The sequence below is a fragment of the Dama dama genome, chromosome 30 (genome assembly GCF_033118175.1).
Source record: "Dama dama isolate Ldn47 chromosome 30, ASM3311817v1, whole genome shotgun sequence".
Taxonomy (NCBI): domain Eukaryota; kingdom Metazoa; phylum Chordata; class Mammalia; order Artiodactyla; family Cervidae; genus Dama; species Dama dama.
The window spans coordinates 66,879,043-66,895,210 of NC_083710.1; the positions used below are offsets into that span (position 1 = coordinate 66,879,043).

The window sequence follows — 16,168 nt, forward strand, 5'->3', positions numbered from 1 at the left end:
TTGCAACTACCATGGTACAAAGAAAGAAGATGGACAAAATGTGATAGAAGCCATAATATAGTCTTCAGAAAGAAAAGGACACTTGAAAGAGCTGACATCTAAGTTGAACTTTGACAGGAACACAGATCAACCAGATGATGTGGTGGGAGCAGGGAGGACTGTTGCAGACAGGAAGATGCTGAAAATCCCCAAAGAGGCAGGAAAATAGAGTGAGTATGAAAAGATGGATGGATGCTAAGAACTGAAAGAAATTCCACTTCGCAAGAGCAATGAGTGAGGGAGACCCAGGAAGGAGAAAGAAGCATCAGGTATAGAGTTGAAAATAACTGAACAGCGCCAGATCCTGGTAAGGGGGAAAGGACAGTCTCCAATATGACAAGAAAGGACACGGCCTTATCCAATAAAGGAGCACTCTGACACGGTGGCAGGAGGGAGGGAAGGAAGAAGGGTTTGTAGGTTTCGAGGTGGAAAGCTGAGGAAGCGTCTCTCTCAGGGCTTAAACATTTTTTCTGTTGAGTCACGAGTGAGCTCATTTGCCATGAGTGAGGGGGTGGAGAGTTGAAATAATTGTGTGGCACACACGAGCATGAGTCTGATTGGGAAATATACAAAGATTATCAGGCAGTACTGAGAGCCCGGGAGAGGTGATGACTCTAAGTTTATAATGGTACCAATCTTCTCAGTGATGTAATTTTCTCCAGCAAGTCTTATCAAGCAGAATAATGGCATAGACGTTGGATTCATCCAGGAATGATGACTTGCCAGGATGGTGTGATGAAAAGAACAGACGCCAGAACCATTGGCAGGAGCGTTGCCGAAATGATAGTCAAGGTAATTTACCACCAAAACCACGGAGGGGAAACTAGAAGAGGCTGGAGAATAAGAAGTATGCAAAACAACCAGCTGATCAGAGAGCCAAGGTCATTCTTGCTCCTTCCATTCTACCAGATGAGCCACAAAAAAGGACACATCGACAAAGCAGCCATGATAGGGGTAAGTACTATGGAGAGAATTATAATATGGTGACGTGATACAGAGTGACAGGGTGACCGCTTCATATTGATTAGTCAGGCTGTCTGGGGAGACAACATGTAAGCTAAAATCTCTATGACAAGAAACATCCAGTTTTGATAATGAAGGGAAAGAGCCACCCAAAAAGACGATAGAACAAATGCAAATACACTAAGACGGGAATGAGCTTGAGTGGGAAGAAGGTCACCACACTGTGGTGAGTAAGGCAGGAGAAAATGCTAAAAATGAAACCCAAGTGATACAGTCTGCTCTGGCTAGCGTTTAACAGAAGAAAGAGAAGGATTTTGTTCTTTTTTATATCAAATGTTTAAGCAGGAGGGGTGATCTGCTTTATTTTTTCAAAGATGACTATGGCTACTCTGAATATGTGTAGATGACAAACATGAGAGTCGGGAGATGAAGCTGTTGGTAATTACTCCAGGGATCTAGGGAAAAGATGATAGTGCAATAGCCTAAAGGCTAATAATGAAAGGGGGAGAGCTGGAATCGGTTTCAATGGCTTGAATGTGGGGAATAAGTAAAGAAGTATACAACCTTGAGAAGGAAGCAACAGAGGGTAAATGGGGTCATTTTCTAAGGATGGAAGGCAAAGAAGAAACAAGTTTAAGGACAGAAATAAAGAACTGAGTGTGGGCAATATTAGGTTTGAGCTGTTTGTTAGGTCTCTGAATGGATATTAGTTATGCAGGAGGACACACAAATTGAAATTCTTGTCAGGAAAGAAGAGTTGGAAATAATGGCCATAGACATGTTAGAGGAGGCGATGAGAATAGCAAGAAGAGTGGGAAGCTGAAGTGATGCTGAGTTTTGAGGACATGAACATGTCAGTGAAATAAGAGGCCATGTTTTGGGTGTTACTATCACTTACAGAGGCTGTAGAGCTAGCATGCTCCAGGGAGAATCAAGAGTTTAAGACCAAAAACTATGGCGACTCAGGAAGGACAAAATTGATGGAAAGTTCAGTGAGAGAGTTGAAGAAAAAAAGGCTGATTGTAGAAATATGAAGAAGCTTGCAGTTTTAAGACAGAATGAGAAAACTTGGAATATGGAGAGTGGTAGTTGGAGTTCTGACACTTCCTTAAATTCTTAGAGAATTTAGCTGCAGCTTTGAAGGCTGTTGACAAGTGCATCCTTTTCTTCTTTGGAAGGGTCGGCAAGTTACACTTGCTGGTCACATCCTACTCACCACTTGTTTTTATAAATAAAATCACTGCAGCATGATCATCCTTCTTTGTTGACATAATGCCTAGGGCTGCTTTTGCACTCCCATAGCAAAGGTGAATAACTTTGACAAAGATCATCTGGCCCACAAAGTCAAACTTAAAGCTTTGAAATATTTATTATCTGGCACTTTATGGAAAAGATTTTCTGATTTCTAATCTATGGAGCTGTAGCATAGGACCAATGACCAGGGAAATAAAATGTAAGCCTTGTGGTGTGGGATGCAGAGGAGGTGGCTCCTGTGACCTTTCAATGCATGCTTTTGGACTTTTGAAGAAAGATTATGCATGTCCTCATATAACCAAGACAAAACCTCATATAACATGATGATAACCATAGTCAAGAAACAACCTAAGTGCCCATCAATAGACGACTGGCTTAAGAATATGTAATGCATATATAAAATGGAATATTACTCAGCCACAAAAAGAATGAAATATTGCCATTTGTAGCAACATGGATGAACCTAGAGAACATTATGCTCAGCGAATTAAGTCAGACAGAGAAAAACAAGTACTATATGGCATCACTTATAGGTTGAATCTAAAATATAATACAAATGAACCTATATATGAAGCAGAAACAGACCCACAAACATAGAAAACAAACTTGTGGTTTCCAAAAGAGAGAGGAGGGGAGGGATAAATTGGGAATATGGGATTAACAGATACAAGCTACTATACATTAAATAGATAAGCAACAAGGATTTACTATATAGAATAGGGGACTATATTCAATATCTTGCAATAAGCTATAACAAAAAAAGAATCTGAAAAAAAAAATATATGCATATAACTGAATCACTTTGTTGTACACCGGAAACTCACACGATAATTTTTGAAAAATCATGATGATATACTGCACAGTACTTTCTATCACATACATCCTCAAATAAGCCCTGATCTTCCTCATCTCTAAAGGAGGACAGGACCTGGCTCACTCTTCAAAGCAAACGTCTGCAACCATTGCTCTCAATGTCAACTGCATGAACACCCAGTTGCCTCTATTGTCAACTTAATCTTCTTGGTGCTCAGTTGAACATGGTACCCTTTCTAGGTCTTGGTCAGGTAAGGAGGATTTCAGAGCAAGGTTCTCTGAGATTCAATGCATTTCAGCTGTGTTCATTCACATGCATAAAACTATTTCCCGAAAGCAAAAACATGCTGCCCCGTGTGGCTGAGACGATAGAGCTTTTCAACACTAGTGTGACAAGATCTAGAAAGTGAGGCTGAAATGTGGGTGGGGTCACACACGCAAAAGGCTACAAACACTAGACAGGATTGCAGATGAACAGCCTGGAGGAGATGCTGCACTCCGGGGAGGAGTGGGTGCTGCGGCACGCTGAAGAACCCCTGCCCTCTCCGAAGGGAGCAGTTGCTACTCAACTCCAGCTTAGTAGTCATACAGGAACGAAAATCCAGCCAAGTAAATCGATTATTCAAAAACAGTCACATATTTTGATTTTGGTGTTAAATTTCTGGTTTCCCTTAAGCACAATTGTTGCCTCGTTGCCAAACAAAGCCTGCGTTGGGGTGCCAAACAAAACTCTTCAACCCTGATTCACACACTGCCAAGGGTAACCCAATTTTTAGGAGGAGGAAGAGATAGAAGCCAATTAGCCTGTTCTTGATACAGAACTAAGACTTAAGCTTAAAAAACAGTCTTTGTTGCCCATATGTGTGCAATACTTAAGCCCTCCAGTAGGAAACTACTGGGGTGTCAGAATCCCAAATCCCAGGTGGTTTAGGGTTCCTCTTCTTGGACTTGGGCTACTGAACTCCATGCCTCTGCTCTAAGAGCCGGAAAGAGAAACATCAGCTGGTAGCCAGCATCCTCAAACCTTTGAAGCCCTTCTGCTGTCACATTTTCAGGAGAAGGAATATAGAGGAAAAAGACAAACCAAATCCTTCAGTAAGATATTTGAGGTCCTCTATAATTGGATTTCAATAAATCTTTCAAACCAACCCATCTTCAATTCTTCTGTACTCCACTCAATTAGAATGCTCACTGCATTCAAATATATTATGCATTCTCATTTCCATATCAGCTTCCCTTCACCTACCTGAATCAAGGACTTTGTCATTTCTGTGACCTTTTAACTGTACTGCTTGTTGCCTCTTGTTTTGTACTGCCTGAAAACATAGCTTTTAATTTTCCCCGAGTATCTAATTTAATTACTAGGCTGTGTCCTCCAAGAATAAGATGTCAAGACTAGATTAAATGTACAAGGATTTTTTTTTTATTGGGAGAAATGCCCGAGAAAGAAAATAGGGAGAAAACTGGAGAAGGCTGGGAGAACCATCCAAAAGCTGATCCTGAAGGAAAATGGGAAGAAAGTTCAGGTGAAATCATCCTAGATGGCTGTGCTATCAGAGGAAGGTTCAGAAATACTCAAGAGAAGGTTATAAACCAAAGGTAGAGCTGGTCCAGGAGTCCATGTCTCCCAGGAACAGACCTGCCTCAGAATCTCAGTAAGACTCAGCCTCTCACTCAGAGGCTCAGCCTATCTGCTCCTTGGCTGGGAGCAGCCTCTAGGAAGCACGGACTCGGTGCAAATGAGCAGTCAATGATGCTCTGTGTAGCTGGAGAACCTGAGAGGTACATGTTTGTGACTGCCATTAAGGGGATAATAACATCATTATGGGCTTTGCAGTGGTGCTAGTGGTAAGGAACCCACCTGTCAATGCAGGAAATGCAAGAGATGCGGGTTCAGTCCCTGGGTTGTAAAGATCCCCTGGAGGAGGGCATGGCAGCCCACTCCAGTATTCTTGCCTGGACAGTCTCATGAACAGAGGAGCCTGGAGGACTATGGACGATAGGGTTGCAAAGAGTGAGACATGACTGAAGTGACTTAGCACACACACATGCAATCTCTTTATAGATAGAAAGAATCTCCAGCATAGTTTTCTTCTTATACAGAAATTAAAAGAGTGCTATGGTCAATAAAGGCACACATATGTACATGCATACATCTCTATGTGGAAAGAAATAAAGCATCAGATAATATATAAGCATTTAGGTTCAATGTATTTGTACGGTCTTAAAATGGACAAATACTACAAGTATGGCTCTAGTCCCTCTACTTAAATAGTTGCTTTACTAATCTAAACATATCTATATTTTTCTATTTGTACCTGAGAAATCCATAAACAGGATAAGCAGCAGCAAGCATTATATCTGTAAGGGCCAAAAAGCTGCCCCAGTGGCTTGAATTATTCACATTTGTGACACCCAACATACCCCCAAGGAGCAATGGTACCCCAAGGAGGCTAGCACTAATTTGAATAATTCAGTAAAACACACAGTATGTTTTGAACATACATAATATTGTAAATCTTCCTTCTTTAAAATTTTTTTCCGGTGTTGCTTATTTTTCACTTAATCAACATGTAGAGGTCATGACAATATCACTTAGTCTTACTACATACTTCCCACACTTTCATTAAACTAATTATCTTGAAATGTAATTAGCTAATTACTGAGAAAGGTAGATAATGATAGTGAATGGAATGTAAGATAAGCATTCATGAACAACAGGATCCAAATATTCCAGTCAGGGAGAAGACATTCAGGGTTGGCTGAGAGACAAGGAATATTCAATAACCTTTTGATCAGTTGCACTTGAATCAGAGCTAACAATGCTACACTGTGTTATTCCAACTGGGTAGAAATCCAAGGCCTCGATTTTTAAGTCCTAACAAAGCGCCTTTACATTTCAGTGATACTGAATGATGTACTAAAGTACCCTAGTTCAGACTGATTGCAATTTGTCAACTGGACTCTGCAGTCTTTCTCTCTCTTTTTTTGCCTTTTTAGAAAGTATTGTGCAGAAAAGATTTGCTTTCATTTGCAGCCATTGTCAAAGCAACATAATTTATTATAATTTATCCTCATAAACAGAATTTATTATAATTAAACTACAGCATGTTTCTGAAGGGCCAATATTCTAAACTTTACATTGCTCACAATAAGGTAAAGGCATATGTGTTTAGAATTTTGAAAATAGATTTTTTAATTAACTGGCTCTGGACCAGAGCATCTTTCAAATGAAAATACAATAAAGCATCTAAGCAGATAGGTTATTTACTCAGAATAATTAGATCCATGCTGTAGCAAGCCCTTTAATATGTGGCTTTGCTGTAGTATTTTCTAGTTAACTGAGTATAGTGGACTGGCTAATGCAGGGCACCAGTGTAACATGTACCGTGGTGAAATACCTGTATTATCCAATAGTCTCATCTGAGAAAAGCCACACCATGATCAAAACCAACCATGAGACCCTACCTCCTGTAATCAATGGATTGGTAATAGGAACAGTGAAAACTCCAAACTTACTATACAATATATTTATCATAATATCTCAGATTCACTTGTCCAAATTTCCCAAAATGTGAGCTCATTTCATAAAGACCAGACTAATGGTTGCCAAGGAAGCGGGTTTTGGGGGAGGGATGGTGGAAAGCTGGAGTTAGCAGATGTAAGCTTTTATATATAAAATAGATAAACAACAACGTCCTACTGTATATCACAGAGAACTACATTCACATTCGATGCCCTGTGATAAACCATAATGGAAAAGAATATAAAAGAATATATATATATGTGTGAGTATATATATATGTATAACTGAATCACTTTGTTGTATAGCAGAAATTAACACAGCATTGTATATCAACTATACTTAAAAAAAAATGATTAAAGAATGTGAGTTTGAGACAAAAGTTTAGCCTACCACACCTTGCTGCCAGCCCCCTGCCTAATAGCTAATAAGCCCTCAACAGATATTAGCAGATTTAGAATGTAAACAGTGCAGAAGAACACTAAGACTAATTTAATTCAACATATTATTTATTTATGCTGTACATGAAGCAGGCTACAAACGAAAGAGAAACTCTAGGCATCATCCAGGAATGTATAATCTTCTTTGAAAGTGAAGACAGTTATCCAGTAGTTCAGAATCACCAACATCTAAATAAGGTGGCTTGTGAACTTCATGTGTTAGTGAGGGATACAAACAGTAGATGCTGACAGAATTCAGAAAGGAGAAATTTGTGTAAGTTCAAGTGACCAGCAAGCACAAACACCCTAACTATGAAAAGCAAAGAAGAAAAGAGGGGGCATCGACTAGGTGGAATATGGTGAGTTACATATTCCAAGGGCAGTTGGGAAATAGACTGGAGTGGTTGATTCACGGTGAGAACTAAAGAGAGTAAGAGTGGAGAAGTGAGGTTGGAAATAACAGGTGAAAAGCCCTGAAGCCATTCTGAGAAGTTGAAAAGTGTCATGGAAAAAGCACTGGACTAGATCAGGAGATAGTGTCTAGGTTATCTTGCCCCCTGACTGCTCTGACATTGAGTAAAGACTCTGGCTTCAGTTTCCTCCTGCATAAAGTGAAGGAAGACAAAAAACCAAAGGTCTTGGCGAGATAGAATTCTGAGAAGTTAGGCGCGCGGGAGGGACTGAGGAAAGAAAGGTTTGGGCAGGGTGTGTCTTGCCCAAAGAAACACAGAAACAGCCTTGCAGATGGCCGAGTAAAGGTTTGTAGTAGAAAACAGTCACCAGAGAATGGAGCTCTGGAATAAGGGGCTAGCAAAAGAAATAGAAAGATAGAGGAAACTTAGAAGACACTATCAGCCAGACTTGATGACCTGTAAGAAGCACTGACTCGAAAATAATGTCATTATTTTGAACTGAGGTGTTAGATATCAGAGCCTAATTAAAATAAATCTATATTAAGGGCAAAATCAATGTGAGAAAAATCAAATACAACTCTGCTTGGGTCCTGTCCACCCTAAATACCTCCAGTCCACTGCAGGAATTGCTGTTTAGTTTCATCCTTAATTTCTACCGCAAGGAATCCTAGAGCTTGAACTTGCTAAGGACCCTTCAATATCCACTCCTAGATCTCCCAGCTCATTTGAGTGCTTCTTCCTGTGTTGATCAGGGCTTCCTTGGTGGCTCAGATGGTAAAGAATCTGCCCGCAGTGCGGGAAGGCCCTGGTTTGATCCCTGGGTTGCGATGATCCCCTGGAAAAGGGAATGGCAACCCACTCCAGTATTCTTGCCTGGGAAATCCCATGGACAGAGGAGCCTGGTGGGCTACAGTCCATGGGGTCGCAGAGAGTCAGATATGACTGAGCAACTAACACACTTTCCTGTGTTAATCACACCTGGCCTTCTTCCAGAGTGGTTCAGCTTCCCATACCACTTGCTGTTTTGAGTCTTTTTTTCTTATATCAATTCTCCATTCTCAAGTTATTACAATCTGGCTGAAAAGGCTTTCCTTTACTGAAAAGGAAAATGATCTTAGTCTACCTATGCATGCTCAGTTGCTCAGTCATATCCGACTCTTTGCGACCCCATGGACTATAGCCTGCCAGGCTTCTCTGTTCATGGGATCCTCCAGGCAAGAAAACTGGAGTGGGTTGCCATGCCCTCCTCCAGGAGATCTTCCCCACTCAGGGACTGAACCCGAATCTTCTACGTCTCCTGCACTGGCAGGCGGGTTTTCACCACTAGAGCCCATCCAATCTCTCTCCCACTTTCAACTCCTCTGACTTTGCCTCTGACCTCTAGGCCCAGATTTAAATGAATCATATGGTTAGCTTACACTCACCTGGAAAAGCTCTCTCTCTTAAAAGCCGCTGTGCCACGTAACATAACCCCGTCATGGGAATTAAATCCTCATGTTCTCAGTCCCAGGGAATATACAGGGTACATGCGCTAGAATGGGAACCATCTTGGAATTCAGCCCAGCACTGGCAGGTAAAAGGATTACAGACCAGTGGCTAGGCCCCCAAGTTGTCTTAGACATTTTCAGATGTTTCATCCAAGGTCTGGTATTTCCATGATGTTTATTAATGAGATGACTTAATTTAGGATTTAAGAGAATGTGATCTGTAGTCTGCCTCTCGGGTAGCGTTGTGGCTTCTGCCACCCATTTGATGTGTGATCTTACTCTAGATCCTTACAGATCTCTCAATCTAGCTGCCTCATTAGCAAGATATAGCGATAAATAGTATTTGCCTCATACACGTGTTATAAAGATTAAATGAAATCACTCACGTAAAGCTTTAGCACTGGCGCACATATTCCTGGCTTGTAAATAGTGGCCTTTTACTTTTTGTTAAATGAGGTTCAGAGATTGAACTAATATTTCTAGAATCACACAGCTACCAAGTGGAAGACCTGGGGTTCAATTTCTAGTCTTTCTGACTTTAGAACCTACACTCAGCCCACCAGGCTAATGCTACTCTAGGTCTCTTCATAGCCTCCTTCAGTTCAGTTCAGTTCAGTCGCTCAGTCGTGTCTGACTCTTTGAGACCCCATAAACCACAGGCCTCCCTGTCCATCACCAACTCCTGGAGTCTACCCAAACCCATGTCCATCGAGTCGGTGATGCCATCCAACCATCTCATCCTCTGTCGTCCCCTTCTCCTCCTGCCCCCAATCCCTCCCTACATCACGGTCTTTTCCAATGAGTCAACTCTTCGCATGAGGTGGCCAAAGTATTGGAGTTTCAGCTTCAGCATCAGTCCTTCCAATGAACACCCAGGACTGTTCTCCTTTAGGATGGACTGGTTGGATCTCCTTGCAGTCCAAGGGACTCTCAAGAGTTTTCTCCAACACCACAGTTCAAAAGCATCAACTCTTCAGCGCTCAGCTTTCTTTATAGTCCAACTCTCACATCCATACATGACCACTGGAAAACCATAGCCTTGACTAGACGGACCTTTGTTGGCAAAGTTACGTCTCTGCTTTTTAATATGCTCTCTGGGTTGGTCATAACTTTCCTTTCAAGGAGTAAGCGTCTTTTAATTTCATGGCTGCAGTCACCATCTGCAGTGATTTTGGAGTCCAAAAAATAAAGTCTGACACTGTTTCCACTGTTTCCCCATCTATTTGCCATGAAGGGATGGGGCCAGATGCCATGATCTTAGTTTTCTGAATGTTCAGCTTTAAGCCAACTTTTTCACTCTCCTCTTTCACTTTCATCAAGAGGCCCTTTAGTTCTTCTTCCCTTTCTAAAGGCTGGTGTCATCTGCATATCTGAGGTTACTGATATTTCTCCTGGCAATCTTGATTCAAGCTTGTGCTTCATCCAGCCCAGAGTTTCTCATAATGTACTCTGCATATAAGTTAAATAAGCAGGGTGACAATATACAGCCTTGATGTACTCCTTTTCCTATTTGGAACCAGTCTGTTGTTCCATGTCCAGTTCTAACTGTTGCTTCCTGACCTGCATACAGGTTTCTCAACAGGCAGGTCAGGCAGTCTTGTATTCCCATCTCTTTCAGAATTTTCCACAGTTTATTGTGATCCACATAGTCAAAGGATTTGGCATTGTCAATAAAGCAGAAAGAGATGTTTTTCTGGACCTCTCTTGCTTTTTTGACAATCCACCGGATGTTAGCAATTGATCTCTGGTTCCTCTGCCTTTTCTAAAACCAGCTTGAACATCTGGAAGTTCACGGTTCATGTATTGCTGAAGCCTTGCTTGGAGAATTTTAAGCATTACTTTAATAGTGTGTGACATCTGGGTAACTGAAGCAGCTCAGTCAAAGGAGCACAGGTGGGGAAAAGAGGCGGACCCAAATTCAGCCTACCATATTCCTATGCTATTCAAAATACTTGCAGTTTCTGATGACTTAGTGAGTGGGCTTCCCTGATAGCTCAGTTGGTAAAGAATCCACCTGCAATGCAGGAGACCCTGGTTAAATTCCTGGGTTGGAAAGATCAACTGGATAAGGTATAGGCTACCCGCCCCAGTATTCATGGGCTTCCCTTGTGGCTCAGCTGGTAAAGAATCCGCCTGCAATGCAGGAGACCTGGGTTTGATCCCTGAGTTGGGAAGATCCCTTGGAGAAGGGAAAGGCTACCCACTCCAGCATTCTGGCCTGGAGAATTCTAACGACTGTATAGTGCATGGCGTTGCCAAGAGCTGGACACGATTGAGTGACTTTCACTTTCACTTTTAGTAGTATAGTTAAATCATCTGGTTTCCACTGAGGTTAAATACAGAACCATGATAGTTCTTGGTAAACTATTTGTTGTTCCATTGGATTCTGTTAGCTTAAAAATATAGACTTGAGGGACTTCTCTGGTGGTCCAGTGGTCATCCAATGCAGGAGACACTGGTTCCATCCCTGGTCTGGGAACTAAGATCCCACCTGTTATGGGGCAACTAAACCTGCTGAATCGACAGAGCCTATGTGCCCTAGAGACCATGCGCCACAACAAAAGAAGCCTGTGCCACATAGAGGAACCCTGAGCGCCACAACAAGACTCAGCACAGTCAAAATAACAAAAATAAATAAACAAAAATATGGAGTTGAAATGTAACCACATCATGAAGACTTAATGCTATTGAATCTTTTTAGCCATTTGGAGTAATATCATATATGATACATTATTCATCTCATATTAAAAATCTACCATCTATAACTTTTCCAACCGCTAACATTTATCCTCTCCACTGATAATCTTCTTATTTCAGAGGAACAAAACCAAAAAAAGTAACTGTTAGTCGCTCAGTTGTGCCCAACTCTTTGGGACCCCATGGACTGCAGTCCAGCTTCCATTTCCTTCTCCAGGGGATCTTCCCAACCCAGGGATTGAACCCAGGTCTCCTGCACTGCAGGCAGATTCTTTACCAACTCAGCTACAAGGGAAGCCCCTTAAATCCTTGCACAAGAGGTGAACTATCTAAGACAACTGCTTCACTTGTGTAGGGTTACAACCCTTTTCACCTGACTTGCCTGTTTCAAGTCAAGGAACACTCCTGAAATTGTCCCCTCACTTTTCTGCATCTTTAATTATTCCCCCACTAGGGGAAACACTAGCTGCCCTTCCTCCTGCCTTAAAAGCAAACACCTTCCTATCCCCACGTCTGTTTTTTAACTTCCATTTCTTAATCTGTCTCACTAAATATCCGCTCTATTCTTCCAGTTGCTCTGACTAAAAGCCCTGCAGTCTTCTTTTATGCCTCCCTTTCCCTCATTGTTGTTTAGTTGCTTAGTCGTGTCCAACTCTTATGACCCCATGGACCGTAGCCCACCAGGCTCCGCTGTCCATGGGATTTCCCAGGCAAGAATACTGGAATGAGTTGCCATTGCCTTCTCCTGGGGATCTTCCCAACTCAGGGACTGAACCCACATCTTCTGTGTTGGCAGATGAATTCTTTACCACTGAGCCAGCACGGATGTCTGCCTTCCCCTCATACCCCACAGGAAAGTCTACTCCCTCAGCAAAGTCTGAGAACTCTAACTCAAATAGAAACCAAATCTGATCACGTCTTTCTACCCTCAGCCCCACCATCCCCACCCAAAGACATGTCCTCTCAATGAAATCCGAGGACCTTGCTGGGTTTTACAAGATCCTTTATTATCTGATGCCAGGTTTCCTCTTCAGTTACACCTCCAACCACATCTTGTTTCTCTCGTTCACTCACACCAGTCTCCTTCGTGTTCCTGGAAAGTGCCAAGCCAGTTTCTGCTTCATGCCCTTTGCGTTAACTGTCCTCTGAGAAACATGTTCTGCCATAAAGACACACAGATACCTCCCCCACTTCACCTCATTGTATCTCCTCAGAAAAGCCTTCCTCAAACCACCTCAAACATTCTTTAATGCATTTGCCTGCCTCATTTTATATGTTATATATCAATATTTATTTATTAATAGCCACAGCTATTTTTTAACTGTCTTTTAGCAGTTCCATGAAGGCAGGAGGATTTATCTACTACACTCACTGTTTTATCTACTGGGTTTAGCATAGTTCTTGACACATTAACACGTATCTAACATTTGTAAAGTTAATGATGTAAAGGTTTCACTTTCACCCTTAAATCAGTTTTCCAGTTCTTGTTTACATGGTGAGCACTGTGGTCATGAAGCAACAGGCTCTGTGCTGGGCACTGGGTATGCAAGGGCCAATTAGGTATACGTGGTTCTTGCCCCTTTGAAATTTAAAGATTGATAAAAGACATTGACAAATGAACAGTGAAAATCCAAGGTATCAGCTCTAATATAGGAGGGGCAGTGTGGTCTAGGAACATAAAAGAGTAACTTCTCTCTAAAAATCAAATAACTCTGCCTGTAAGATTTGGGAGATAAATTGAGATCTGAAGAAAGAGTCAAAACTAAGGGCTGGAGTTGGTAGGGCTGGTGATAGATTTGTTTACCATTTGCATGTGGGAAGTGAAAAATTCAAATAAATTGGTTTGGAATACCCCTAAATTTTACTCAGTAACAAATTTAATCCCCACATCATTTATCTGATCAAGAAAATCTGTTTTTACTTGGTAACCTCATTTTGTACTTTAAGTTAAAGACATCTAGAGGTTTCTTAAATGTTCACTAAAAGAAGCAATTTACAAATAAGCCATTTTTTTATTGAAATGTAATTGATTTTACAATGTTGTGTTAGTTTCTGGTGTATAGCAAAGTGATTCATATACAAATATGATTTTAAATATAGTTCTCTGATATGATATGTGCTATACAGTAGGACCTTCTTGTTCATCTACTTTATATATAGTATATATAAACTATATATCTGCTACAAATATATCTACAAATATATATATATTTGTATCTGGTAATCCTAAACTCCTAATTTATCCCTCCCCCTCCCCTTTGGTAAATATCAGTTCATTTTCTATGAGAATATTTCTGTTCTGAAAGTAATTTAATTTGTACCTTTTTTTTAAGATTCCACCTATTAGTGATATTATATGATATTTGTCTTTCTCTGTCTGGCTTACTTCATTTAGTGTGATAATGTCTAGGTCCGTCCATGTAGCCACAAGTGGCAATAACAAATGTGCTATTTTTTTCTTTGAATCAGATCACACCCATTTAATTTAAAAGACAGGAACTAAGCACATGTCATCTGCATAAAAGTAAATAAGTCAGGATGCCTTCCCCCTAGGCGTGCAAAGAAAATAATATCTGCATGCAAATAATTAGAACACAGAACAATAAATGAAAAAGGAACCTTAATAGTGGTTTGAGATGCTTTGAAAGTGGAGAAGACAAAGATAAGAGATTATCTGATTGACTAAATGAGTTTACCACCTATGCAAACGGAGCAAGATCTAATTACTAAAGACTTCAGGAATATAGAAATTCTTTAATTCCTATAAGTCACTGGAGACTCAAGGCAAAAAATATTCTTCAAAAATGAAAGTCATGAACGTAAAAAAGAATTAAGGAAAAGATGATACCAGTAGTTTATCTCATCCCTTCTGAGACTGAAGGTGGAATTTCAGTGAGGATAAAGAATACATGTTATCTTATTTATATTTTAAGCTAAAATGAAGAATAGGTTGTTAATCCTCACCTATAGAAATCAAAGATAAAGTCCCAGGCTATGTGAATGTTCTCACATGAGAAAACAGAGCTTTCTCAGTTTTTGTTTGTACATTTTCCAACAAAATGTCTGCAGAATAATCAAAAAACTTTAATGAAAACAACCTTTTCTGATAGATTCTTTTGGTTAGCATGCTTTAGAACTCAATTCCTCTATTATCTTTCTTTATCAAAGAGTAATATGAAAATCACAAGCTTAGCCACATTTAGTAAAATAGAACTTTCATAGTGTTATATAAAATTTCTTGGAAGATTTTAGTAGGAAGACATTCTTCATTTCTAGAAACAGTTATATGAAAATTGCAGTAGCAGATCTTAGGCTGATTCCTTATAACATAGTGCCATCTAGAGATTAAAGCTGATGTTGCTACAAGCTACATTAACCACAGATAGCTTCTATTAATAAATGACATTACATTTTATAGCTGATAAGTTCAGTAGGGTACATCTATAGGGTGTACATTTGAAATAAATTAATGCGCATATCCACAAACGACGGCTTCTCAGATGGTGCTAGTGGTAAAGAATCTGCCTGCCAATGCAGGAGACATAAGAGATGCAGGTTTGATCCCTGGGTCAGGAACATGTCCTGGAGGAGGGCATGGCAACCCACTCCAGTATTTTTGCCTGGACAATTCCTTGGAGAGAGGAGCCTGGCAGGCTACAGTCCATAGGGTCATAGAGTAAAGCACAACCGAAGCGACTTAGCACGCACGCATGCATACACGAACAAATTTTTAGCTGGTACACTGACATCTGCTAATTGCATTGAGTGGCCTCTCCTGGTGACAGTCCATTCATGTGCTAATATGTCTAATGTGTCTAGTTTAGTGACACATTGTAGCACTGAAGAAAGTGACATGGGGCTATAAGATTATGCATTTGATTAGATGTCTCCCTGGTGGCTCAGACTGTAAAGTGACTGCATAAAATGCGGGAGACTCGGGTTCGATCCCTGGGTCAAAAAGATCCCCTGGAGAAGGAAATGGCAACCCACTCCAGTACTCTTGCCAGGAAAATCCCATGGACGGAGGGAGGAGTCTGGTAGGCTACAGTCCAGGGGGTCTCAAAGAGGCAGACATGACTGAGCGACTTCAGTTTCTTTCTTTTTTCTGTGAGAAAATATAATTGCATTTCTTCAAGGGAGCAAGACAGTTCTACCATAAATATGAAATTGTATTAAGTACTTACTCTGGGTCAGGCATTGTACTCACTATATGTATACATTTCCTGAGGCTGCTATAGCAAATTACCACACATTTGATGGCTTGTTGTTGCTCAGTCGCTCAGTTGCGTGACACTCTTTGTGACCCCACAGACTGCAGCACACCAGGCTTCCCTTGTCCTTCATGGTTTCCCAGAATTTGCAGAAACTCATGTCCATTGAGTCGGTGATGCCATCCAACCATCTCATCCATCCTCTGTCGCCCCTTTCTCCTCCTGCCCTCAATCTTTCCCAGAATCAGGGTCTTTTCCAACTATGGCTTAAAGTAACAAAAATGAATTCTATCACAGTTTTAAAGGCCAGAAGTTTGAAATCAAGGTG

General features: G+C 40.8%; 1 long non-coding RNA gene across 2 annotated transcripts in view; it reads left to right on the top strand.

Annotated features, from left to right (window-relative positions):
* Positions 1–581: 581 nt before the first annotated feature.
* LOC133049291 (uncharacterized) overlaps positions 582–16,168 on the top strand; it is a 67,293-nt gene continuing 51,706 nt past the window's right edge. For both annotated transcript variants that reach the window (XR_009691287.1, XR_009691286.1), the window contains exon 1: positions 582–993. This is a non-coding gene — a long non-coding RNA (uncharacterized LOC133049291). The remainder of the gene's footprint in view (positions 994–16,168) is intronic.